At 46.5% G+C, this 26,319-nt stretch overlaps 19 non-coding genes across 19 annotated transcripts; all 19 read right to left on the bottom strand.

Moving 5' to 3' along the window:
- Positions 1-310: 310 nt before the first annotated feature.
- On the bottom strand, positions 311-392 carry TRNAL-AAG (transfer RNA leucine (anticodon AAG)). Its single transcript has one exon. It is a non-coding gene; the product is annotated as a tRNA-Leu (tRNA).
- A 1,045-nt stretch (positions 393-1,437) lies between these two features.
- Positions 1,438-1,519, bottom strand: TRNAL-UAG (transfer RNA leucine (anticodon UAG)). The gene has a single exon. It is a non-coding gene; the product is annotated as a tRNA-Leu (tRNA).
- Positions 1,520-1,942: 423 nt separating this feature from the next.
- On the bottom strand, positions 1,943-2,024 carry TRNAL-AAG (transfer RNA leucine (anticodon AAG)). The gene has a single exon. It is a non-coding gene; the product is annotated as a tRNA-Leu (tRNA).
- Positions 2,025-3,069: 1,045 nt separating this feature from the next.
- TRNAL-UAG (transfer RNA leucine (anticodon UAG)) lies at positions 3,070-3,151 on the bottom strand. The gene has a single exon. It is a non-coding gene; the product is annotated as a tRNA-Leu (tRNA).
- Positions 3,152-3,574: 423 nt separating this feature from the next.
- Positions 3,575-3,656, bottom strand: TRNAL-AAG (transfer RNA leucine (anticodon AAG)). Its single transcript has one exon. It is a non-coding gene; the product is annotated as a tRNA-Leu (tRNA).
- A 1,045-nt stretch (positions 3,657-4,701) lies between these two features.
- Positions 4,702-4,783, bottom strand: TRNAL-UAG (transfer RNA leucine (anticodon UAG)). The gene has a single exon. It is a non-coding gene; the product is annotated as a tRNA-Leu (tRNA).
- Positions 4,784-5,206: 423 nt separating this feature from the next.
- On the bottom strand, positions 5,207-5,288 carry TRNAL-AAG (transfer RNA leucine (anticodon AAG)). Its single transcript has one exon. It is a non-coding gene; the product is annotated as a tRNA-Leu (tRNA).
- Positions 5,289-6,333: 1,045 nt separating this feature from the next.
- On the bottom strand, positions 6,334-6,415 carry TRNAL-UAG (transfer RNA leucine (anticodon UAG)). Its single transcript has one exon. It is a non-coding gene; the product is annotated as a tRNA-Leu (tRNA).
- A 423-nt stretch (positions 6,416-6,838) lies between these two features.
- TRNAL-AAG (transfer RNA leucine (anticodon AAG)) lies at positions 6,839-6,920 on the bottom strand. Its single transcript has one exon. It is a non-coding gene; the product is annotated as a tRNA-Leu (tRNA).
- A 1,045-nt stretch (positions 6,921-7,965) lies between these two features.
- Positions 7,966-8,047, bottom strand: TRNAL-UAG (transfer RNA leucine (anticodon UAG)). The gene has a single exon. It is a non-coding gene; the product is annotated as a tRNA-Leu (tRNA).
- A 423-nt stretch (positions 8,048-8,470) lies between these two features.
- On the bottom strand, positions 8,471-8,552 carry TRNAL-AAG (transfer RNA leucine (anticodon AAG)). Its single transcript has one exon. It is a non-coding gene; the product is annotated as a tRNA-Leu (tRNA).
- Positions 8,553-9,597: 1,045 nt separating this feature from the next.
- On the bottom strand, positions 9,598-9,679 carry TRNAL-UAG (transfer RNA leucine (anticodon UAG)). Its single transcript has one exon. It is a non-coding gene; the product is annotated as a tRNA-Leu (tRNA).
- A 423-nt stretch (positions 9,680-10,102) lies between these two features.
- On the bottom strand, positions 10,103-10,184 carry TRNAL-AAG (transfer RNA leucine (anticodon AAG)). The gene has a single exon. It is a non-coding gene; the product is annotated as a tRNA-Leu (tRNA).
- A 1,045-nt stretch (positions 10,185-11,229) lies between these two features.
- TRNAL-UAG (transfer RNA leucine (anticodon UAG)) lies at positions 11,230-11,311 on the bottom strand. The gene has a single exon. It is a non-coding gene; the product is annotated as a tRNA-Leu (tRNA).
- Positions 11,312-11,734: 423 nt separating this feature from the next.
- Positions 11,735-11,816, bottom strand: TRNAL-AAG (transfer RNA leucine (anticodon AAG)). Its single transcript has one exon. It is a non-coding gene; the product is annotated as a tRNA-Leu (tRNA).
- Positions 11,817-12,861: 1,045 nt separating this feature from the next.
- Positions 12,862-12,943, bottom strand: TRNAL-UAG (transfer RNA leucine (anticodon UAG)). Its single transcript has one exon. It is a non-coding gene; the product is annotated as a tRNA-Leu (tRNA).
- Positions 12,944-24,343: 11,400 nt separating this feature from the next.
- TRNAL-UAG (transfer RNA leucine (anticodon UAG)) lies at positions 24,344-24,425 on the bottom strand. The gene has a single exon. It is a non-coding gene; the product is annotated as a tRNA-Leu (tRNA).
- Positions 24,426-24,848: 423 nt separating this feature from the next.
- On the bottom strand, positions 24,849-24,930 carry TRNAL-AAG (transfer RNA leucine (anticodon AAG)). Its single transcript has one exon. It is a non-coding gene; the product is annotated as a tRNA-Leu (tRNA).
- Positions 24,931-25,976: 1,046 nt separating this feature from the next.
- On the bottom strand, positions 25,977-26,058 carry TRNAL-UAG (transfer RNA leucine (anticodon UAG)). The gene has a single exon. It is a non-coding gene; the product is annotated as a tRNA-Leu (tRNA).
- Positions 26,059-26,319: the final 261 nt, after the last annotated feature.

The raw sequence follows: 26,319 nt of genomic DNA, 5'->3' as shown, positions 1-26,319 counted from the left end.
TGCACCTATTCTCATTACCGCGGAAAGAGAAAACACTTGACAGTACTGGCTTTGGTTCTATGCCTCTGATGACAGCACCTAGGAAAGTGCAGGTAAAGCACTCTATGCCACAGCAGAATCAATGGATTAGTCTTCTCAAATGTTACATTTGAGAAGACTAATCCATTAATTTCTGACCAAGATAAGCTCCTCAAGTGGCCCTGATGTATAAGCTTGGACAAGTATTTGAGCAAGTGTTAAAACCAGAGGAGCTGAGGCCTTATCTTTCCTACATAGTACATCCTTGTCAAGCAAGCGAGAAGTTAAAGGCTGGCAGTGGTGGGATTTGAACCCACGCCTCCGAGGAGACTGGAGCCTTAATCCAGCGCCTTAGACCGCTCGGCCACACTACCCTGCGGATGTCTACTCTTGCGTGCTTTAAGACACGTTTTTCAAGAGTCAAAGGTTAAGCGGTTAATTACTGTGCCGTCAACAGGTTATCATCTGGGGATATGCTGCATGTTGGCAGCCATTCTCAGTTCCATAAGGAAGAACGCATAACAGTACTGACTTTTGTTCCATTGCTCTGATACCACTGAGTGCAGCACCTACTGTCCGATCGCTTTTCCCGATCGATTTTTCGATCGAAAATCAGATCGGATATGCATTAAATTATCTATCGAACCAACTATCTGCCAAAAAATCTCATGGTGTATTCCCATCATGAGACCCTGGAGGAAGCCTTCAAATAATTTTTGCATCTCAAGGAAACCGACCTTACTGGGGCAAGTGGGGAAAATGCCAGGGAACCCCTGAAAAGTCCTGAAGGAAGCTTGGGCTTCCAGGGAACCCTGGTTGAGAAAACCTGCTTTGGCCTGGCGTACAATAAAAGACATCCTCTCAAACCCCTAACTGCCCACGTAGTTAATGTATCAGCTTTTATGCAAAAGTAATGTCACCTGTCTAAAAAAATCACAATTGTCCACTTACGTACAATGTACAATGTAGCCCGTAGCACTGGAATAGATGCTATTGCACGTATACCTAAAATGCCATTCACCTACAATTGAGAGGAAACATTTGCCTACTATTGGGTAATAGGGGCAGATCTCACCTCAGTAATCTAAATGAGATCTTTGCCCTGTTTACTTTGTAGAAAGTCCTATCTGTTGCCACTGTTGCTGTCAAAAGGTCCTCCACAGCCAGGAGTTATGAGCTGTGGCACATTGTCAGAATCCAGTGGAAAAGTGCATGTAAAGGTCTTAAGCCATTTTAAGCACTTTTTTTTTCTAAACTGTATTCCTTTGTAGCGGTGAAAGAAAGTGTGGTGCTGGGTACGCCTCATTCATGTTGTTGTGCAAGCTGATGGAGGAAAAGAGAAGTATTTGAGCTTTCTTGTTGATGAAGGGACGTAGGAGATCCACAAGAGGCCTGTGAGGCAAGATAGAAGTTGCAGACTGGCAGTGGTGGGATTTGAACCCACGCCTCCAAAGAGACTGGAGCCTAAATCCAGCGCCTTAGACCGCTCGGCCACACTACCTTGCCGATATTGATCTTTTGTGTGCTTTTAAAATGAGGTTTGTATGAGTGGAATGTTGAGTGGTTCATTATTGTGCCATCAACAAGTAATCAACTGGGGACATGCTGCATGTATGCACCTATTCTCATTACCGCGGAAAGAGAAAACACTTGACAGTACTGGCTTTGGTTCTATGCCTCTGATGACAGCACCTAGGAAAGTGCAGGTAAAGCACTCTATGCCACAGCAGAATCAATGGATTAGTCTTCTCAAATGCTACATTTGAGAAGACTAATCCATTAATTTCTGACCAAGATAAGCTCCTCAAGTGGCCCTGATGTATAAGCTTGGACAAGTATTTGAGCAAGTGTTAAAACCAGAGGAGCTGAGGCCTTATCTTTCCTACATAGTACATCCTTGTCAAGCAAGCGAGAAGTTAAAGGCTGGCAGTGGTGGGATTTGAACCCACGCCTCCGAGGAGACTGGAGCCTTAATCCAGCGCCTTAGACCGCTCGGCCACACTACCCTGCGGATGTCTACTCTTGCGTGCTTTAAGACACGTTTTTCAAGAGTCAAAGGTTAAGCGGTTAATTACTGTGCCGTCAACAGGTTATCATCTGGGGATATGCTGCATGTTGGCAGCCATTCTCAGTTCCATAAGGAAGAACGCATAACAGTACTGACTTTTGTTCCATTGCTCTGATACCACTGAGTGCAGCACCTACTGTCCGATCGCTTTTCCCGATCGATTTTTCGATCGAAAATCAGATCGGATATGCATTAAATTATCTATCGAACCAACTATCTGCCAAAAAATCTCATGGTGTATTCCCATCATGAGACCCTGGAGGAAGCCTTAAAATAATTTTTGCATCTCAAGGAAACCGACCTTACTGGGGCAAGTGGGGAAAATGCCAGGGAACCCCTGAAAAGTCCTGAAGGAAGCTTGGGCTTCCAGGGAACCCTGGTTGAGAAAACCTGCTTTGGCCTGGCGTACAATAAAAGACATCCTCTCAAACCCCTAACTGCCCACGTAGTTAATGTATCAGCTTTTATGCAAAAGTAATGTCACCTGTCTAAAAAAATCACAATTGTCCACTTACGTACAATGTACAATGTAGCCCGTAGCACTGGAATAGATGCTATTGCACGTATACCTAAAATGCCATTCACCTACAATTGAGAGGAAACATTTGCCTACTATTGGGTAATAGGGGCAGATCTCACCTCAGTAATCTAAATGAGATCTTTGCCCTGTTTACTTTGTAGAAAGTCCTATCTGTTGCCACTGTTGCTGTCAAAAGGTCCTCCACAGCCAGGAGTTATGAGCTGTGGCACATTGTCAGAATCCAGTGGAAAAGTGCATGTAAAGGTCTTAAGCCATTTTAAGCACTTTTTTTTTCTAAACTGTATTCCTTTGTAGCGGTGAAAGAAAGTGTGGTGCTGGGTACGCCTCATTCATGTTGTTGTGCAAGCTGATGGAGGAAAAGAGAAGTATTTGAGCTTTCTTGTTGATGAAGGGACGTAGGAGATCCACAAGAGGCCTGTGAGGCAAGATAGAAGTTGCAGACTGGCAGTGGTGGGATTTGAACCCACGCCTCCAAAGAGACTGGAGCCTAAATCCAGCGCCTTAGACCGCTCGGCCACACTACCTTGCCGATATCGATCTTTTGTGTGCTTTTAAAATGAGGTTTGTATGAGTGGAATGTTGAGTGGTTCATTATTGTGCCATCAACAAGTAATCAACTGGGGACATGCTGCATGTATGCACCTATTCTCATTACCGCGGAAAGAGAAAACACTTGACAGTACTGGCTTTGGTTCTATGCCTCTGATGACAGCACCTAGGAAAGTGCAGGTAAAGCACTCTATGCCACAGCAGAATCAATGGATTAGTCTTCTCAAATGTTACATTTGAGAAGACTAATCCATTAATTTCTGACCAAGATAAGCTCCTCAAGTGGCCCTGATGTATAAGCTTGGACAAGTATTTGAGCAAGTGTTAAAACCAGAGGAGCTGAGGCCTTATCTTTCCTACATAGTACATCCTTGTCAAGCAAGCGAGAAGTTAAAGGCTGGCAGTGGTGGGATTTGAACCCACGCCTCCGAGGAGACTGGAGCCTTAATCCAGCGCCTTAGACCGCTCGGCCACACTACCCTGCGGATGTCTACTCTTGCGTGCTTTAAGACACGTTTTTCAAGAGTCAAAGGTTAAGCGGTTAATTACTGTGCCGTCAACAGGTTATCATCTGGGGATATGCTGCATGTTGGCAGCCATTCTCAGTTCCATAAGGAAGAACGCATAACAGTACTGACTTTTGTTCCATTGCTCTGATACCACTGAGTGCAGCACCTACTGTCCGATCGCTTTTCCCGATCGATTTTCCGATCGAAAATCAGATCGGATATGCATTAAATTATCTATCGAACCAACTATCTGCCAAAAAATCTCATGGTGTATTCCCATCATGAGACCCTGGAGGAAGCCTTCAAATAATTTTTGCATCTCAAGGAAACCGACCTTACTGGGGCAAGTGGGGAAAATGCCAGGGAACCCCTGAAAAGTCCTGAAGGAAGCTTGGGCTTCCAGGGAACCCTGGTTGAGAAAGCCTGCTTTGGCCTGGCGTACAATAAAAGACATCCTCTCAAACCCCTAACTGCCCACGTAGTTAATGTATCAGCTTTTATGCAAAAGTAATGTCACCTGTCTAAAAAAATCACAATTGTCCACTTACGTACAATGTACAATGTAGCCCGTAGCACTGGAATAGATGCTATTGCACGTATACCTAAAATGCCATTCACCTACAATTGAGAGGAAACATTTGCCTACTATTGGGTAATAGGGGCAGATCTCACCTCAGTAATCTAAATGAGATCTTTGCCCTGTTTACTTTGTAGAAAGTCCTATCTGTTGCCACTGTTGCTGTCAAAAGGTCCTCCACAGCCAGGAGTTATGAGCTGTGGCACATTGTCAGAATCCAGTGGAAAAGTGCATGTAAAGGTCTTAAGCCATTTTAAGCACTTTTTTTTTCTAAACTGTATTCCTTTGTAGCGGTGAAAGAAAGTGTGGTGCTGGGTACGCCTCATTCATGTTGTTGTGCAAGCTGATGGAGGAAAAGAGAAGTATTTGAGCTTTCTTGTTGATGAAGGGACGTAGGAGATCCACAAGAGGCCTGTGAGGCAAGATAGAAGTTGCAGACTGGCAGTGGTGGGATTTGAACCCACGCCTCCAAAGAGACTGGAGCCTAAATCCAGCGCCTTAGACCGCTCGGCCACACTACCTTGCCGATATTGATCTTTTGTGTGCTTTTAAAATGAGGTTTGTATGAGTGGAATGTTGAGTGGTTCATTATTGTGCCATCAACAAGTAATCAACTGGGGACATGCTGCATGTATGCACCTATTCTCATTACCGCGGAAAGAGAAAACACTTGACAGTACTGGCTTTGGTTCTATGCCTCTGATGACAGCACCTAGGAAAGTGCAGGTAAAGCACTCTATGCCACAGCAGAATCAATGGATTAGTCTTCTCAAATGCTACATTTGAGAAGACTAATCCATTAATTTCTGACCAAGATAAGCTCCTCAAGTGGCCCTGATGTATAAGCTTGGACAAGTATTTGAGCAAGTGTTAAAACCAGAGGAGCTGAGGCCTTATCTTTCCTACATAGTACATCCTTGTCAAGCAAGCGAGAAGTTAAAGGCTGGCAGTGGTGGGATTTGAACCCACGCCTCCGAGGAGACTGGAGCCTTAATCCAGCGCCTTAGACCGCTCGGCCACACTACCCTGCGGATGTCTACTCTTGCGTGCTTTAAGACACGTTTTTCAAGAGTCAAAGGTTAAGCGGTTAATTACTGTGCCGTCAACAGGTTATCATCTGGGGATATGCTGCATGTTGGCAGCCATTCTCAGTTCCATAAGGAAGAACGCATAACAGTACTGACTTTTGTTCCATTGCTCTGATACCACTGAGTGCAGCACCTACTGTCCGATCGCTTTTCCCGATCGATTTTCCGATCGAAAATCAGATCGGATATGCATTAAATTATCTATCGAACCAACTATCTGCCAAAAAATCTCATGGTGTATTCCCATCATGAGACCCTGGAGGAAGCCTTCAAATAATTTTTGCATCTCAAGGAAACCGACCTTACTGGGGCAAGTGGGGAAAATGCCAGGGAACCCCTGAAAAGTCCTGAAGGAAGCTTGGGCTTCCAGGGAACCCTGGTTGAGAAAGCCTGCTTTGGCCTGGCGTACAATAAAAGACATCCTCTCAAACCCCTAACTGCCCACGTAGTTAATGTATCAGCTTTTATGCAAAAGTAATGTCACCTGTCTAAAAAAATCACAATTGTCCACTTACGTACAATGTACAATGTAGCCCGTAGCACTGGAATAGATGCTATTGCACGTATACCTAAAATGCCATTCACCTACAATTGAGAGGAAACATTTGCCTACTATTGGGTAATAGGGGCAGATCTCACCTCAGTAATCTAAATGAGATCTTTGCCCTGTTTACTTTGTAGAAAGTCCTATCTGTTGCCACTGTTGCTGTCAAAAGGTCCTCCACAGCCAGGAGTTATGAGCTGTGGCACATTGTCAGAATCCAGTGGAAAAGTGCATGTAAAGGTCTTAAGCCATTTTAAGCACTTTTTTTTTCTAAACTGTATTCCTTTGTAGCGGTGAAAGAAAGTGTGGTGCTGGGTACGCCTCATTCATGTTGTTGTGCAAGCTGATGGAGGAAAAGAGAAGTATTTGAGCTTTCTTGTTGATGAAGGGACGTAGGAGATCCACAAGAGGCCTGTGAGGCAAGATAGAAGTTGCAGACTGGCAGTGGTGGGATTTGAACCCACGCCTCCAAAGAGACTGGAGCCTAAATCCAGCGCCTTAGACCGCTCGGCCACACTACCTTGCCGATATCGATCTTTTGTGTGCTTTTAAAATGAGGTTTGTATGAGTGGAATGTTGAGTGGTTCATTATTGTGCCATCAACAAGTAATCAACTGGGGACATGCTGCATGTATGCACCTATTCTCATTACCGCGGAAAGAGAAAACACTTGACAGTACTGGCTTTGGTTCTATGCCTCTGATGACAGCACCTAGGAAAGTGCAGGTAAAGCACTCTATGCCACAGCAGAATCAATGGATTAGTCTTCTCAAATGTTACATTTGAGAAGACTAATCCATTAATTTCTGACCAAGATAAGCTCCTCAAGTGGCCCTGATGTATAAGCTTGGACAAGTATTTGAGCAAGTGTTAAAACCAGAGGAGCTGAGGCCTTATCTTTCCTACATAGTACATCCTTGTCAAGCAAGCGAGAAGTTAAAGGCTGGCAGTGGTGGGATTTGAACCCACGCCTCCGAGGAGACTGGAGCCTTAATCCAGCGCCTTAGACCGCTCGGCCACACTACCCTGCGGATGTCTACTCTTGCGTGCTTTAAGACACGTTTTTCAAGAGTCAAAGGTTAAGCGGTTAATTACTGTGCCGTCAACAGGTTATCATCTGGGGATATGCTGCATGTTGGCAGCCATTCTCAGTTCCATAAGGAAGAACGCATAACAGTACTGACTTTTGTTCCATTGCTCTGATACCACTGAGTGCAGCACCTACTGTCCGATCGCTTTTCCCGATCGATTTTCCGATCGAAAATCAGATCGGATATGCATTAAATTATCTATCGAACCAACTATCTGCCAAAAAATCTCATGGTGTATTCCCATCATGAGACCCTGGAGGAAGCCTTCAAATAATTTTTGCATCTCAAGGAAACCGACCTTACTGGGGCAAGTGGGGAAAATGCCAGGGAACCCCTGAAAAGTCCTGAAGGAAGCTTGGGCTTCCAGGGAACCCTGGTTGAGAAAGCCTGCTTTGGCCTGGCGTACAATAAAAGACATCCTCTCAAACCCCTAACTGCCCACGTAGTTAATGTATCAGCTTTTATGCAAAAGTAATGTCACCTGTCTAAAAAAATCACAATTGTCCACTTACGTACAATGTACAATGTAGCCCGTAGCACTGGAATAGATGCTATTGCACGTATACCTAAAATGCCATTCACCTACAATTGAGAGGAAACATTTGCCTACTATTGGGTAATAGGGGCAGATCTCACCTCAGTAATCTAAATGAGATCTTTGCCCTGTTTACTTTGTAGAAAGTCCTATCTGTTGCCACTGTTGCTGTCAAAAGGTCCTCCACAGCCAGGAGTTATGAGCTGTGGCACATTGTCAGAATCCAGTGGAAAAGTGCATGTAAAGGTCTTAAGCCATTTTAAGCACTTTTTTTTTCTAAACTGTATTCCTTTGTAGCGGTGAAAGAAAGTGTGGTGCTGGGTACGCCTCATTCATGTTGTTGTGCAAGCTGATGGAGGAAAAGAGAAGTATTTGAGCTTTCTTGTTGATGAAGGGACGTAGGAGATCCACAAGAGGCCTGTGAGGCAAGATAGAAGTTGCAGACTGGCAGTGGTGGGATTTGAACCCACGCCTCCAAAGAGACTGGAGCCTAAATCCAGCGCCTTAGACCGCTCGGCCACACTACCTTGCCGATATCGATCTTTTGTGTGCTTTTAAAATGAGGTTTGTATGAGTGGAATGTTGAGTGGTTCATTATTGTGCCATCAACAAGTAATCAACTGGGGACATGCTGCATGTATGCACCTATTCTCATTACCGCGGAAAGAGAAAACACTTGACAGTACTGGCTTTGGTTCTATGCCTCTGATGACAGCACCTAGGAAAGTGCAGGTAAAGCACTCTATGCCACAGCAGAATCAATGGATTAGTCTTCTCAAATGCTACATTTGAGAAGACTAATCCATTAATTTCTGACCAAGATAAGCTCCTCAAGTGGCCCTGATGTATAAGCTTGGACAAGTATTTGAGCAAGTGTTAAAACCAGAGGAGCTGAGGCCTTATCTTTCCTACATAGTACATCCTTGTCAAGCAAGCGAGAAGTTAAAGGCTGGCAGTGGTGGGATTTGAACCCACGCCTCCGAGGAGACTGGAGCCTTAATCCGGCGCCTTAGACCGCTCGGCCACACTACCCTGCGGATGTCTACTCTTGCGTGCTTTAAGACACGTTTTTCAAGAGTCAAAGGTTAAGCGGTTAATTACTGTGCCGTCAACAGGTTATCATCTGGGGATATGCTGCATGTTGGCAGCCATTCTCAGTTCCATAAGGAAGAACGCATAACAGTACTGACTTTTGTTCCATTGCTCTGATACCACTGAGTGCAGCACCTACTGTCCGATCGCTTTTCCCGATCGATTTTTCGATCGAAAATCAGATCGGATATGCATTAAATTATCTATCGAACCAACTATCTGCCAAAAAATCTCATGGTGTATTCCCATCATGAGACCCTGGAGGAAGCCTTAAAATAATTTTTGCATCTCAAGGAAACCGACCTTACTGGGGCAAGTGGGGAAAATGCCAGGGAACCCCTGAAAAGTCCTGAAGGAAGCTTGGGCTTCCAGGGAACCCTGGTTGAGAAAGCCTGCTTTGGCCTGGCGTACAATAAAAGACATCCTCTCAAACCCCTAACTGCCCACGTAGTTAATGTATCAGCTTTTATGCAAAAGTAATGTCACCTGTCTAAAAAAATCACAATTGTCCACTTACGTACAATGTACAATGTAGCCCGTAGCACTGGAATAGATGCTATTGCACGTATACCTAAAATGCCATTCACCTACAATTGAGAGGAAACATTTGCCTACTATTGGGTAATAGGGGCAGATCTCACCTCAGTAATCTAAATGAGATCTTTGCCCTGTTTACTTTGTAGAAAGTCCTATCTGTTGCCACTGTTGCTGTCAAAAGGTCCTCCACAGCCAGGAGTTATGAGCTGTGGCACATTGTCAGAATCCAGTGGAAAAGTGCATGTAAAGGTCTTAAGCCATTTTAAGCACTTTTTTTTTCTAAACTGTATTCCTTTGTAGCGGTGAAAGAAAGTGTGGTGCTGGGTACGCCTCATTCATGTTGTTGTGCAAGCTGATGGAGGAAAAGAGAAGTATTTGAGCTTTCTTGTTGATGAAGGGACGTAGGAGATCCACAAGAGGCCTGTGAGGCAAGATAGAAGTTGCAGACTGGCAGTGGTGGGATTTGAACCCACGCCTCCAAAGAGACTGGAGCCTAAATCCAGCGCCTTAGACCGCTCGGCCACACTACCTTGCCGATATCGATCTTTTGTGTGCTTTTAAAATGAGGTTTGTATGAGTGGAATGTTGAGTGGTTCATTATTGTGCCATCAACAAGTAATCAACTGGGGACATGCTGCATGTATGCACCTATTCTCATTACCGCGGAAAGAGAAAACACTTGACAGTACTGGCTTTGGTTCTATGCCTCTGATGACAGCACCTAGGAAAGTGCAGGTAAAGCACTCTATGCCACAGCAGAATCAATGGATTAGTCTTCTCAAATGCTACATTTGAGAAGACTAATCCATTAATTTCTGACCAAGATAAGCTCCTCAAGTGGCCCTGATGTATAAGCTTGGACAAGTATTTGAGCAAGTGTTAAAACCAGAGGAGCTGAGGCCTTATCTTTCCTACATAGTACATCCTTGTCAAGCAAGCGAGAAGTTAAAGGCTGGCAGTGGTGGGATTTGAACCCACGCCTCCGAGGAGACTGGAGCCTTAATCCAGCGCCTTAGACCGCTCGGCCACACTACCCTGCGGATGTCTACTCTTGCGTGCTTTAAGACACGTTTTTCAAGAGTCAAAGGTTAAGCGGTTAATTACTGTGCCGTCAACAGGTTATCATCTGGGGATATGCTGCATGTTGGCAGCCATTCTCAGTTCCATAAGGAAGAACGCATAACAGTACTGACTTTTGTTCCATTGCTCTGATACCACTGAGTGCAGCACCTACTGTCCGATCGCTTTTCCCGATCGATTTTTCGATCGAAAATCAGATCGGATATGCATTAAATTATCTATCGAACCAACTATCTGCCAAAAAATCTCATGGTGTATTCCCATCATGAGACCCTGGAGGAAGCCTTAAAATAATTTTTGCATCTCAAGGAAACCGACCTTACTGGGGCAAGTGGGGAAAATGCCAGGGAACCCCTGAAAAGTCCTGAAGGAAGCTTGGGCTTCCAGGGAACCCTGGTTGAGAAAACCTGCTTTGGCCTGGCGTACAATAAAAGACATCCTCTCAAACCCCTAACTGCCCACGTAGTTAATGTATCAGCTTTTATGCAAAAGTAATGTCACCTGTCTAAAAAAATCACAATTGTCCACTTACGTACAATGTACAATGTAGCCCGTAGCACTGAAATAGATGCTATTGCACGTATACCTAAAATGCCATTCACCTACAATTGAGAGGAAACATTTGCCTACTATTGGGTAATAGGGGCAGATCTCACCTCAGTAATCTAAATGAGATCTTTGCCCTGTTTACTTTGTAGAAAGTCCTATCTGTTGCCACTGTTGCTGTCAAAAGGTCCTCCACAGCCAGGAGTTATGAGCTGTGGCACATTGTCAGAATCCAGTGGAAAAGTGCATGTAAAGGTCTTAAGCCATTTTAAGCACTTTTTTTTTCTAAACTGTATTCCTTTGTAGCGGTGAAAGAAAGTGTGGTGCTGGGTACGCCTCATTCATGTTGTTGTGCAAGCTGATGGAGGAAAAGAGAAGTATTTGAGCTTTCTTGTTGATGAAGGGACGTAGGAGATCCACAAGAGGCCTGTGAGGCAAGATAGAAGTTGCAGACTGGCAGTGGTGGGATTTGAACCCACGCCTCCAAAGAGACTGGAGCCTAAATCCAGCGCCTTAGACCGCTCGGCCACACTACCTTGCCGATATCGATCTTTTGTGTGCTTTTAAAATGAGGTTTGTATGAGTGGAATGTTGAGTGGTTCATTATTGTGCCATCAACAAGTAATCAACTGGGGACATGCTGCATGTATGCACCTATTCTCATTACCGCGGAAAGAGAAAACACTTGACAGTACTGGCTTTGGTTCTATGCCTCTGATGACAGCACCTAGGAAAGTGCAGGTAAAGCACTCTATGCCACAGCAGAATCAATGGATTAGTCTTCTCAAATGCTACATTTGAGAAGACTAATCCATTAATTTCTGACCAAGATAAGCTCCTCAAGTGGCCCTGATGTATAAGCTTGGACAAGTATTTGAGCAAGTGTTAAAACCAGAGGAGCTGAGGCCTTATCTTTCCTACATAGTACATCCTTGTCAAGCAAGCGAGAAGTTAAAGGCTGGCAGTGGTGGGATTTGAACCCACGCCTCCAAGGAGACTGGAGCCTTAATCCAGCGCCTTAGACCGCTCGGCCACACTACCCTGCGGATGTCTACTCTTGCGTGCTTTAAGACACGTTTTTCAAGAGTCAAAGGTTAAGCGGTTAATTACTGTGCCGTCAACAGGTTATCATCTGGGGATATGCTGCATGTTGGCAGCCATTCTCAGTTCCATAAGGAAGAACGCATAACAGTACTGACTTTTGTTCCATTGCTCTGATACCACTGAGTGCAGCACCTACTGTCCGATCGCTTTTCCCGATCGATTTTTCGATCGAAAATCAGATCGGATATGCATTAAATTATCTATCGAACCAACTATCTGCCAAAAAATCTCATGGTGTATTCCCATCATGAGACCCTGGAGGAAGCCTTAAAATAATTTTTGCATCTCAAGGAAACCGACCTTACTGGGGCAAGTGGGGAAAATGCCAGGGAACCCCTGAAAAGTCCTGAAGGAAGCTTGGGCTTCCAGGGAACCCTGGTTGAGAAAACCTGCTTTGGCCTGGCGTACAATAAAAGACATCCTCTCAAACCCCTAACTGCCCACGTAGTTAATGTATCAGCTTTTATGCAAAAGTAATGTCACCTGTCTAAAAAAATCACAATTGTCCACTTACGTACAATGTACAATGTAGCCCGTAGCACTGGAATAGATGCTATTGCACGTATACCTAAAATGCCATTCACCTACAATTGAGAGGAAACATTTGCCTACTATTGGGTAATAGGGGCAGATCTCACCTCAGTAATCTAAATGAGATCTTTGCCCTGTTTACTTTGTAGAAAGTCCTATCTGTTGCCACTGTTGCTGTCAAAAGGTCCTCCACAGCCAGGAGTTATGAGCTGTGGCACATTGTCAGAATCCAGTGGAAAAGTGCATGTAAAGGTCTTAAGCCATTTTAAGCACTTTTTTTTTCTAAACTGTATTCCTTTGTAGCGGTGAAAGAAAGTGTGGTGCTGGGTACGCCTCATTCATGTTGTTGTGCAAGCTGATGGAGGAAAAGAGAAGTATTTGAGCTTTCTTGTTGATGAAGGGACGTAGGAGATCCACAAGAGGCCTGTGAGGCAAGATAGAAGTTGCAGACTGGCAGTGGTGGGATTTGAACCCACGCCTCCAAAGAGACTGGAGCCTAAATCCAGCGCCTTAGACCGCTCGGCCACACTACCTTGCCGATATCGATCTTTTGTGTGCTTTTAAAATGAGGTTTGTATGAGTGGAATGTTGAGTGGTTCATTATTGTGCCATCAACAAGTAATCAACTGGGGACATGCTGCATGTATGCACCTATTCTCATTACCGCGGAAAGAGAAAACACTTGACAGTACTGGCTTTGGTTCTATGCCTCTGATGACAGCACCTAGGAAAGTGCAGGTAAAGCACTCTATGCCACAGCAGAATCAATGGATTAGTCTTCTCAAATGCTACATTTGAGAAGACTAATCCATTAATTTCTGACCAAGATAAGCTCCTCAAGTGGCCCTGATGTATAAGCTTGGACAAGTATTTGAGCAAGTGTTAAAACCAGAGGAGCTGAGGCCTTATCTTTCCTACATAGTACATCCTTGTCAAGCAAGCGAGAAGTTAAAGGCTGGCAGTGGTGGGATTTGAACCCACGCCTCCGAGGAGACTGGAGCCTTAATCCAGCGCCTTAGACCGCTCGGCAGTGGTGCTCAGTAGAGCTCGAATATTCGAGTAGCTCGAATATTCGAGCTCTTTTTCAGCTATTCGAGCTCGGTATTCGAGCTCCGAATAGCTGGAGCTATTCGAATGGGCTATCCGAGTACACTCGAATAGCCCATTCACTATTCGAGCTATTCGAGCAACTCGGCGCTATTCGAGCTCGGTACCGAGCTCGAATAGCGTCATAGCCCAGATTGATGTCCTTAGAGCCAATCAGAGGGCTCCCAGGCCCTCTGACGGCAGCCAATCACAGAGGGGGACCCTGGCCAGCCCCTACCCTATAAATAGCGGCCGCCATGTTACGTTTCTCCATGCTTGCCTGAGACTTGTACAGAGAGAGAGTTGCTCCTTTGTGCTTTGGCTTAGCAAGTGCTCTATTGTGATCATTTACCTAGCGTTTTTGCTCACCTACACCTGCCATATACACCTATATTGTTGTTAGTTAGATAGACATTGTATTTTAGTTAGTAGCTTGTGTGTTACATTAGAGACAGGCAGCTGCTGCAAGCTTGCAGGTTTAGGCCTCAGGGGGGCCTTGCCTCTGTGGGCAGCTGTCCTCTGTTTATTTCTCTCATCTATACCAGTATTTCTGCTGTCCTTTACTAATAGTATTGTAGTTATACTGTACTAGGAGTAGGACACTCACTGACTGTCACTGTTTATAGGCTACTAGCTAGCTCCTGCGTGTGTGCACTCACTCACTGTCTGTGTGTACACACACTCTATTTCCTTCTGATTACTGATAGATTATTGTTAGTTAGTTGTACTTACTGTTACTACTTACTCTTACTGTACTAGGAGTCTAGGACACTCAGTCAGACAGTCACTGTGTTCATAGGCTACTAGCTCCTGCGTGCGGTCACTCACTGTCTGAGTGTACACACACCACCCACACTCCATTTCCTTCTGATCGCTGATTGATTATTGTAATTAGTTAGTTCTACTTACTGTTACTACTTACTCTTACTGTACTAGGAGTCTAGGACACTCAGTCACTGTGTTCATAGGCTACTAGCTCCTGCGTGCGGTCACTCACTGTCTGAGTGTACACACACCACCCACACTCCATTTCCTTCTGATCGCTGATTGATTATTGTAATTAGTTAGTTCTACTTACTGTTACTACTTACTCTTACTGTACTAGGAGTCTAGGACACTCAGTCACTGTGTTCATAGGCTACTAGCTCCTGCGTGCGGTCACTCACTGTCTGAGTGTACACACACCACCCACACTCCATTTCCTTCTGATCGCTGATTGATTATTGTAATTAGTTAGTTGTACTTACTGTTACTACTTACTCTTACTGTACTAGGAGTCTAGGACACTCAGTCACTGTGTTCATAGGCTACTAGCTCCTGCGTGCGGTCACTCACTGTCTGAGTGTACACACACCACCCACACTCCATTTCCTTCTGATCGCTGATTGATTATTGTAATTAGTTAGTTGTACTTACTGTTACTACTTACTCTTACTGTACTAGGAGTCTAGGACACTCAGTCACTGTGTTCATAGGCTACTAGCTCCTGCGTGCGGTCACTCACTGTCTGAGTGTACACACACCACCCACACTCCATTTCCTTCTGATCGCTGATTGATTATTGTAATTAGTTAGTTCTACTTACTGTTACTACTTACTCTTACTGTACTAGGAGTCTAGGACACTCAGTCACTGTGTTCATAGGCTACTAGCTCCTGCGTGCGGTCACTCACTGTCTGAGTGTACACACACCACCCACACTCCATTTCCTTCTGATCGCTGATTGATTATTGTAATTAGTTAGTTCTACTTACTGTTACTACTTACTCTTACTGTACTAGGAGTCTAGGACACTCAGTCACTGTGTTCATAGGCTACTAGCTCCTGCGTGCGGTCACTCACTGTCTGAGTGTACACACACCACCCACACTCCATTTCCTTCTGATCGCTGATTGATTATTGTAATTAGTTAGTTCTACTTACTGTTACTACTTACTCTTACTGTACTAGGAGTCTAGGACACTCAGTCACTGTGTTCATAGGCTACTAGCTCCTGCGTGCGGTCACTCACTGTCTGAGTGTACACACACCACCCACACTCCATTTCCTTCTGATCGCTGATTGATTATTGTAATTAGTTAGTTCTACTTACTGTTACTACTTACTCTTACTGTACTAGGAGTCTAGGACACTCAGTCACTGTGTTCATAGGCTACTAGCTCCTGCGTGCGGTCACTCACTGTCTGAGTGTACACACACCACCCACACTCCATTTCCTTCTGATCGCTGATTGATTATTGTAATTAGTTAGTTGTACTTACTGTTACTACTTACTCTTACTGTACTAGGAGTCTAGGACACTCAGTCACTGTGTTCATAGGCTACTAGCTCCTGCGTGCGGTCACTCACTGTCTGAGTGTACACACACCACCCACACTCCATTTCCTTCTGATCGCTGATTGATTATTGTAATTAGTTAGTTCTACTTACTGTTACTACTTACTCTTACTGTACTAGGAGTCTAGGACACTCAGTCACTGTGTTCATAGGCTACTAGCTCCTGCGTGCGGTCACTCACTGTCTGAGTGTACACACACCACCCACACTCCATTTCCTTCTGATCGCTGATTGATTATTGTAATTAGTTAGTTCTACTTACTGTTACTACTTACTCTTACTGTACTAGGAGTCTAGGACACTCAGTCACTGTGTTCATAGGCTACTAGCTCCTGCGTGCGGTCACTCACTGTCTGAGTGTACACACACCACCCACACTCCATTTCCTTCTGATCGCTGATTGATTATTGTAATTAGTTAGTTCTACTTACTGTTACTACTTACTCTTACTGTACTAGGAGTCTAGGACACTCAGTCACTGTGTTCATAGGCTACTAGCTCCTGCGTGCGGTCACTCACTGTCTGAGTGTACACACACCACCCACACTCCATTTCCTTCTGATCGCTGATTGATTATTGTAATTAGTTAGTTCTACTTACTGTTACTACTTACTCTTACTGTACTAGGAGTCTAGGACACTCAGTCACTGTGTTCATAGGCTACTAGCTCCTGCGTGCGTGCACTCACTGTCTGAGTGTACACACACTAAATTTACTTGTGATTACTACTGATTATTGTAACTGCTAGTTGTACTTCCTGACTGTTACTACTTACTTACTGTACTAGGGGACACTCACTCAGTCACCTCACCAACCAACCCACTCCATTAAAGTACCCCACTTTTCACCCGCCCTTTTACAAAACTTTTGTCTATACGCCCAAAACATTTAAGATGTCTGGAAGTGGCAGCCAGCGCGGTTTGGGCAAGGGGAAGGGCAGCAAGGGAATCAGGAGGAGAGGGAGCAGCATTGTGGCAAGCCGCGGCCGCGGGCGCGCCACCATGCACAGTTCCGCAGCAGCAGCAGCAGCGTCAGTGGCTAACATTCCTCCCATAGCCACTGGCCGTGGACGCCTTGGGCGCCGCCCAGCAGGAGCATCTGCAACTCACGCTGCAGAGACACAGCAGCAGCAGCGTGTAGCACCTGCTCCGATTTTCCTCCAGCCGGGTCGGAAACGTCCCATTGAGGAAAAGGATGCAGACACTGTGGTGCAACTCATGACGGAGGATGAGCAGCCCGCCATCAGCTCTGCATCCGAGGCCTCCACCCTCACCACCACCACCACCACCACCCCTGTTCGCAGCAGCCGCCCAGCAGGGTCTGGGGAGGAGGCCAGTTCACCGTCAGTCGCCGACCTCTCATTCAGCACTCTTTTGACCCCAGGCATGATGAGTCAATTGTCTGCTGTTGTTGGCGATTTTGAGGAGGAGATGCTGATGGGCACTTTGGGGGATGAGGGATTGGACAGCAAGACTGTGGCGACAGTCAAGCAGCCCATCCATGCATCAGGAGAGGAGTTTGGGGGGTCATCATCCCAGCAGGACATGTTTGAGGAGGGGGAGGATGATGTTGATGACCCGGTGACAGACAGAGACTGGGTGCCACCACCTCCAGGGGATGTCGTCCTCAGCAGCTCGGAGGAGGAGGAGGATGCGCTTGTGGGCCTTGCAAGGAGGCGCATCATTGCAAGCATTGGCAGCGACCCACAGCCTGCTGGTGTCTCAGGCTCAGCAGCAGCAGCAGCAGCATCAGCCAGTACCACCACCAGCCGCACCCAAGCCCCCCCCCCAACCACCACAGGGAGACAGGCAGCAGCGCTTCCATGCCGTAGGGGGATGTTTCTGTCACCAATCTGGCGCTTTTTCACCATGCCCACTGTGTACAGCAAGTACGCCACTTGCAACCACTGTCAGCGGAAGTTGAGCAGAGGTGCAGACCCCTTAAAGTTCAGCACCAGCTCGCTGATCAACCACCTTGCGGCTAAACATTTCCACCAGCATGAGGAGTTCCAGAGGCTGAAGGCATCTGGTGCTGGCAGTGGCACCACACCCATCACTGCACAGCCTTCAGCAGCAGCAACAGCAGCCACCCGCCCTCCTGCTCCTCCAGCAGCACCAGCAGGAGTGCGGAAACGCACTGCTCCTCCCCCCTCTGCAACTCCTGCCGCCGACACTGAGGCCTGTTCTGGCAGCCAGTCCTCAGTGGCCTCCTCCGCTGTGTCTGGTGATTCCCGTGTCAGCAAAAGGCCACGCCAGAGCCTTTTGAGCGAGTCCTTCCAGGGGGTGGTTAGGGCTCTGCCTCCCAGCAGCCGTCGCGTGCGGCAGCTGAACGGCTTGCTGGCACGGGCCATGTGCTCCCAACTCCTGCCGTACACGCTCGTGCAGGAGGGGAGCGACATGCGGGCGCTGCTTGCTTGTGCAGCCCCAGACTGGCAGCTCCCCAGCAGACACTTTTTCTCCCGCAAGGCCATTCCAGCACTGCACCGCTTTGTGATGGCCAATGTGGAGCGAGGGCTGGAGCACGCGGTTGGTGAAAGGGTCCACGTCACCATGGACTCCTGGAGCAGCCGCTTCGGGACAGGCCGCTACCTGTCCTTCACTGTCCACTGGGTCAGCTTGGTGGAAGGGGGTGAGGATGGGAGAGCAGCAGCGGGCACAGCAGCAGCAGCAGCAGCAACACAGTGGGTGGTGCCACCCCGCAGGGTCAGGGGAACTGCAGCGGGTTCCTCCGATCCTCTGCCATCCTCCGCCACACCTGGCCAAACCCCCCGCCTCAGCAGCAGCGTGAAGGCCCGCCACTGCCAAGCGCTGCTGCACTTGGTCAGCCTTGGCAAGACCAAGCTGACGGCAGCCCACGTGTTGGCCAAACTCCAGGAGCAGGAGAGGATTTGGCTGACCCCCAGAGGCCTCAGAGTCGGAGAGGTGGTGTCCGACAATGGGGCCAATCTGGTTGCTGCCATAGACAGGGGAAACCTGACCCACATCCCCTGTCTTGCCCACGTGCTGAACCTGGTGGTGCAGAAGTTCCTGCGCACCTACCAGGGGATGGGCGAACTGCTGGAAACGGCAAGGAATGTTGTGCGTCACTTCCGGCGCTCGGCTGCAGCCTGTGCGAGCCTGGAAGACGTGCAAAAGGAGCTGGATCTGCCACGCCATCGGCTGATCATTGACGTTCCGACTCGCTGGAACTCCACCCTGGCGATGTTGGAGCGTATGGTTGAACAGAGGCACGCTGTCAACCAGTACCTTGCCCTGGCCACTGTTTCCGCAGCTCGGAGAAGGGACAAGACCAGCAACATCCCGTCCATCGTCCCCGATGATGACTGGAGGCACATGCAGCAGGTGTGCTTTGTGCTGGCTCCCTTCCTGCAGGCCACAAACATGGTGAGCAGGGACCATGCTATGGTCTGCGAGTGGGTGCCCCTGGTTTCTCTGCTGAACAGGGCCCTCGATGGTTTGCTGGAACAGGGAGCGGCAGCCTTGGACCAGCAGGAGCGGCAACCAGCTGCGCAGTCCACCTCTGAGGGGGAGGAGGAGGAGGACTTGGTGGAGGTCCCTGACCTGGCTGCTGATGAGGGGGATCAGCACAGCGCAGCTGAGTTGGTGCGGGGGTGGAGAGAGGATGAGGCGGCAGAGGAGGAGGATGAGGACAGCACTGACGTCGATGTGCCAGCAGACGTGGCCCGCCTCTTCCCAATGGCAGCGCACATGCTGGCGTGCCTGCGCAGGGACCCCAGGGTGATCCAGATGAAGCAGAGGGAGGACATCTGGATCAGCATGATGTTGGACCCACGCCTCAAGGGGAAGTTGAGCCAGTTCCTGCCGCCTGCAGGAGGAGACCCAGCGCAACAAATAAGGAGCTTGCAGCAGGCCCTTGTTGAGCGCTTGGAGGAAGCCTTCCCCCAGCCTTCCACCCCCACTGTCCAGCAGCTAGCACAGAGGCAGCAGCAGGTGCCTGCATCCAGCAGCAGCAAGCGCCCCACAGACCTGCTGTCTCTCAGCCACGAGCTCTACAGGACTGTAGAGGCTCCGGCAGCAGTGACTAGAGAGGAGATGCATGCAGCAGCATCCTCCTCCGGTCACAGCCAGCGCCTGACCCGCATGGTGGCTGACTACATGGGGTCGTACAGCGGGCTTGACAGCGATGCCCCTGTTGATCCCATGGAGTATTGGGTCAAGCGCATGGAGATCTGGAGCGAGCTAGCGCAGTACGCCCTGGAAGTGCTGTCCTGCCCCCCTTCCAGCGTGCTGTCCGAGCGCTGCTTCAGTGCAGCTGGTGGCGTGGTCACCGAGAAACGCTCACGTCTGTCTCACAAGTCTGTGGACAGACTGACGTTTCTCAAGATGAACCAGGCGTGGGTGGAAGGCGAGTTCCTGGCCCCTGTTGTCGGCGAGAGGGGGACATGAACTGGCTGCCGGAACCATCGTTAATGTGCCTTACCACCCTTTACCACCTCCTGGCTCCTGCTCACTAAGCCAGCCTGGTTCACTTTGACTATTACGTCGCCTGCAGCCACACATTTTACACCTACAGTGGGCTGCTGTGTACTGCCCTTCTGCTGTCTGTCTGTGTTTCCCACTGCCAGGGTACACAGAATGACCTTCTTCTGCTGCCACTCTGCCACCAGCTATTACGTCAAACAATAGCTATATTGGTTGCAAAACCGAAACCAAACAAACCATTAAAAAAAAAAAAGGTTTAATTTTTCTGAGGTGCCCGGGTTGAAAACTGTGTTGTTCCAGTTGTGTATTGGACACAATGTGGGCTGCACGACCGCTGTCTGGGACCTCCTGTTGTGTTTATTTACGGCCCTGGTATCACCGCTAGGTACCAGGGCTATTATGTCACGCTGCCTACCTGCTGCCACACTCACACTGCTCCTCCATACCTCCTCCTGCTGCTGCTGCTGCTGTCTGTCTGTGTTTCCCACTGCCAGGGTACACAGATGATTTACCTTCTGCTGCCACTCTGCCACCAGCTATTACGTCAAACAATAGCTGCTCGCCTACTCCTCCATTCCTCCTCCTGCTGCTGCTGTCTGTCTGTGTTTCCCACTGCCAGGGTACACAGAATTACCTTCTTCTGCTGCCACTCTGCCACCAGCTATTACGTCCAAAAATAGCTAAATTGGTTGTAAAACCAAAAACCAAAAAACCATTAAAAAAAAAAAAGGTTTAATTTTTCTGAGGTGCCCGGGTTGAAAACTGTGTTGTCCCAGTTGTGTATTGGACACAATGTGGGCTGCACGACCGCTGTCTGGGACCTCCTGTTGTGTTTATTTACGGCCCTGGTATCACCGCTAGGTACCAGGGCTATTATGTCACGCTGCCTACCTGCTGCCACACTCACACTACTCCTCCATTCCTCCTGCTGCTGCTGTCTGTCTGTGTTTCCCACTGCCAGGGTACACAGAATTACCTTCTGCTGCCACACTGCCACCAGCTATTACGTCAAACAATAGCTGCTCACATAATTACTCTCCTCCATTCCTCCTCCTGCTGCTGCTGCTGTCTGTCTGTGTTTCCCACCGCCAGGGTACACAGATTTACCTTCTGCTGCCACTCTGCCACCAGCTATTACGTCAAAAAATAGCTATATATCTGTGTAATTGGTTGTAAAACCAAAACTACAAAACCATTACAAAAAAAGGTTTAATTTTTCTGAGGTGCCCGGGTTGAAAACTGTGTTGTCCCAGTTGTGTATTGGACACAATGTGGGCTGCACGACCGCTGTCTGGGACCTCCTGTTGTGTTTATTTACAGCCATGGTATCACCGCTAGGTACCAGGGCTATTATGTCACGCTGCCTGCCTCATTGACTGCATGCTGCCACACACTCATCCTCCTCCTCCTGCTGCTAAATTTACCTCCTGCTGTCTGTGTGTTTCCACTGCCAGGGAGCACATACAATGGCGCTTCCAACATGCGTGCGCCACCAGCTATTTGTTGTTACGCTCAAAAATAGCTGCATTTCTTTAAAAAAAAAAAAATGAAAAGAGAAATAAGTGACGAAGAAGACGATATAGAAGAAGATGAAGAAGAAGAAGAAGATGAAGAAGATGAAGAAGAAGATGAAGAAGATGAAGAAGAAGATGAAGAAGATGAAGAAGAAGATGAAGAAGAAGATGAAGAAGATGAAGAAGAAGATGAAGAAGAAGAAGAAGAAGAAGAAGAAGAAGAAGATGAAGAAGATGAAGATGAAGAAGATGAAGAAGAAGATGAAGAAGATGAAGATGAAGAAGATGAAGAAGATGAAGAAGAAGATGAAGAAGATGAAGATGAAGATGAAGATGAAGATGAAGAAGATGAAGAAGAAGATGAAGAAGATGAAGAAGAAGATGAAGAAGAAGAAGAAGAAGAAGAAGAAGAAGAAGATGAAGAAGAAGATGAAGAAGATGAAGATGAAGATGAAGATGAAGAAGATGAAGATGAAGAAGATGAAGAAGAAGATGAAGAAGATGAAGAAGAAGATGAAGAAGAAGAAGAAGAAGAAGAAGAAGAAGAAGAAGAAGAAGAAGAAGAAGAAGATGAAGAAGATGAAGATGAAGAAGATGAAGAAGAAGATGAAGAAGATGAATATGAAGAAGATGAAGAAGATGAAGAAGAAGATGAAGAAGATGAAGATGAAGAAGATGAAGAAGATGAAGATGAAGAAGATGAAGAAGAAGATGAAGAAGATGAAGAAGAAGATGAAGAAGAAGAAGAAGAAGAAGAAGAAGAAGATGAAGAAGATGAAGATGAAGAAGATGAAGAAGAAGATGAAGAAGATGAAGATGAAGAAGATGAAGAAGATGAAGAAGAAGATGAAGAAGATGAAGATGAAGAAGATGAAGAAGAAGATGAAGAAGATGAAGAAGAAGATGAAGAAGAAGAAGAAGAAGAAGATGAAGAAGATGAAGATGAAGAAGATGAAGAAGAAGATGAAGAAGATGAAGATGAAGAAGATGAAGAAGATGAAGAAGAAGATGAAGAAGATGAAGATGAAGAAGATGAAGAAGATGAAGATGAAGAAGATGAAGAAGAAGAAGAAGAAGATGAAGAAGAAGAAGAAGATATAGAAGAAGAAGAAGAAGATATAGAAGATAAAGAAGAAGAAGAAGAAGAAGTATATACAGTACTGAACAAAATTCTGGACACAACTTCTCTTTTCACCTTTTTTTTTTTTTAAAGGAACATCCCCACATAATCACTTGCTGTTGTCACTTGGAAAAAAATATGTTTCTTGCATCATTAACCCTCAAAACAAGTGTTGGGAAGCTATTTAAGGCCAATTCGAATAGTCAGCTCGAATAGTTAGCTCGAATACCGACTCAAATAGTGAGCTCGAAGTCCGAGGTCGAATCGAATAGTAAAAATTATTCGACTCGAATATTCGACTGACCTCGAATAATTTACTATTCGAATTCGACCAAACTCGAATTTTAAAAAGGGGTATTTGAGCATCACTACCGCTCGGCCACACTACCCTGCGGATGTCTACTCTTGCGTGCTTTAAGACACGTTTTTCAAGAGTCAAAGGTTAAGCGGTTAATTACTGTGCCGTCAACAGGTTATCATCTGGGGATATGCTGCATGTTGGCAGCCATTCTCAGTTCCATAAGGAAGAACGCATAACAGTACTGACTTTTGTTCCATTGCTCTGATACCACTGAGTGCAGCACCTACTGTCCGATCGCTTTTCCCGATCGATTTTTCGATCGAAAATCAGATCGGATATGCATTAAATTATCTATCGAACCAACTATCTGCCAAAAAATCTCATGGTGTATTCCCATCATGAGACCCTGGAGGAAGCCTTAAAATAATTTTTGCATCTCAAGGAAACCGACCTTACTGGGGCAAGTGGGGAAAATGCCAGGGAACCCCTGAAAAGTCCTGAAGGAAGCTTGGGCTTCCAGGGAACCCTGGTTGAGAAAACCTGCTTTGGCCTGGCGTACAATAAAAGACATCCTCTCAAACCCCTAACTGCCCACGTAGTTAATGTATCAACTTTTATGCAAAAGTAATGTCACCTGTCTAAAAAAATCACAATTGTCCACTTACGTACAATGTACAATGTAGCCCGTAGCACTGGAATAGATGCTATTGCACGTATACCTAAAATGCCATTCACCTACAATTGAGAGGAAACATTTGCCTACTATTGGGTAATAGGGGCAGATCTCACCTCAGTAATCTAAATGAGATCTTTGCCCTGTTTACTTTGTAGAAAGTCCTATCTGTTGCCACTGTTGCTGTCAAAAGGTCCTCCACAGCCAGGAGTTATGAGCTGTGGCACATTGTCAGAATCCAGTGGAAAAGTGCATGTAAAGGTCTTAAGCCATTTTAAGCACTTTTTTTTTCTAAACTGTATTCCTTTGTAGCGGTGAAAGAAAGTGTGGTGCTGGGTACGCCTCATTCATGTTGTTGTGCAAGCTGATGGAGGAAAAGAGAAGTATTTGAGCTTTCTTGTTGATGAAGGGACGTAGGAGATCCACAAGAGGCCTGTGAGGCAAGATAGAAGTTGCAGACTGGCAGTGGTGGGATTTGAACCCACGCCTCCAAAGAGACTGGAGCCTAAATCCAGCGCCTTAGACCGCTCGGCCACACTACCTTGCCGATATCGATCTTTTGTGTGCTTTTAAAATGAGGTTTGTATGAGTGGAATGTTGAGTGGTTCATTATTGTGCCATCAACAAGTAATCAACTGGGGACATGCTGCATGTATGCACCTATTTTCATTACCACGGAAAGAGAAAACACTTGACAGTACTGGCTTTGGTTCTATGCCTCTGATGACAGCACCTAGGAAAGTGCAGGTAAAGCACTCTATGCCACAGCAGAATCAATGGATTAGTCTTCTCAAATGCTACATTTGAGAAGACTAATCCATTAATTTCTGACCAAGATAAGCTCCTCAAGTGGCCCTGATGTATAAGCTTGGACAAGTATTTGAGCAAGTGTTAAAACCAGAGGAGCTGAGGCCTTATCTTTCCTACATAGTACATCCTTGTCAAGCAAGCGAGAAGTTAAAGGCTGGCAGTGGTGGGATTTGAACCCACGCCTCCGAGGAGACTGGAGCCTTAATCCAGCGCCTTAGACCGCTCGGCCACACTACCCTGCGGATGTCTACTCTTGCGTGCTTTAAGACACGTTTTTCAAGAGTCAAAGGTTAAGCGGTTAATTACTGTGCCGTCAACAGGTTATCATCTGGGGATATGCTGCATGTTGGCAGCCATTCTCAGTTCCATAAGGAAGAACGCATAACAGTACTGACTTTTGTTCCATTGCTCTGATACCACTGAGTGCAGCACCTACTGTCCGATCGCTTTTCCCGATCGATTTTTCGATCGAAAATCAGATCGGATATGCATTAAATTATCTATCGAACCAACTATCTGCCAAAAAATCTCATGGTGTATTCCCATCATGAGACCCTGGAGGAAGCCTTCAAATAATTTTTGTATCTCAAGGAAACCGACCTTACTGGGGCAAGTGGGGAAAATGCCAGGGAACCCCTGAAAAGTCCTGAAGGAAGCTTGGGCTTCCAGGGAACCCTGGTTGAGAAAACCTGCTTTGGCCTGGCGTACAATAAAAGACATCCTCTCAAACCCCTAACTGCCCACGTAGTTAATGTATCAGCTTTTATGCAAAAGTAATGTCACCTGTCTAAAAAAATCACAATTGTCCACTTACATACAATGTACAATGTAGCCCGTAGCACTGGAATAGATGCTATTGCACGTATACCTAAAATGCCATTCACCTACAATTGAGAGGAAACATTTGCCTACTATTGGGTAATAGGGGCAGATCTCACCTCAGTAATCTAAATGAGATCTTTGCCCTGTTTACTTTGTAGAAAGTCCTATCTGTTGCCACTGTTGCTGTCAAAAGGTCCTCCACAGCCAGGAGTTATGAGCTGTGGCACATTGTCAGAATCCAGTGGAAAAGTGCATGTAAAGGTCTTAAGCCATTTTAAGCACTTTTTTTTTTCTAAACTGTATTCCTTTGTAGCGGTGAAAGAAAGTGTGGTGCTGGGTATGCCTCATGCATGTTGTTGTGCAAGCTGATGGAGGAAAAGAGAAGTATTTGAGCTTTCTTGTTGATGAAGGGACGTAGGAGATCCACAAGAGGCCTGTGAGGCAAGATAGAAGTTGCAGACTGGCAGTGGTGGGATTTGAACCCACGCCTCCAAAGAGACTGGAGCCTAAATCCAGCGCCTTAGACCGCTCGGCCACACTACCTTGCCGATATCGATCTTTTGTGTGCTTTTAAAATGAGGTTTGTATGAGTGGAATGTTGAGTGGTTCATTATTGTGCCATCAACAAGTAATCAACTGGGGACATGCTGCATGTATGCACCTATTCTCATTACCGCGGAAAGAGAAAACACTTGACAGTACTGGCTTTGGTTCTATTCCTCTGATGACAGCACCTAGGAAAGTGCAGGTAAAGCACTCTATGCCACAGCAGAATCAATGGATTAGTCTTCTCAAATGCTACAT

The sequence above is a fragment of the Hyperolius riggenbachi genome, chromosome 12 (assembly GCF_040937935.1).
Source record: "Hyperolius riggenbachi isolate aHypRig1 chromosome 12, aHypRig1.pri, whole genome shotgun sequence".
Lineage (NCBI taxonomy): Eukaryota > Metazoa > Chordata > Amphibia > Anura > Hyperoliidae > Hyperolius > Hyperolius riggenbachi.
This window is presented reverse-complemented; position numbering and strand designations above follow the sequence as displayed.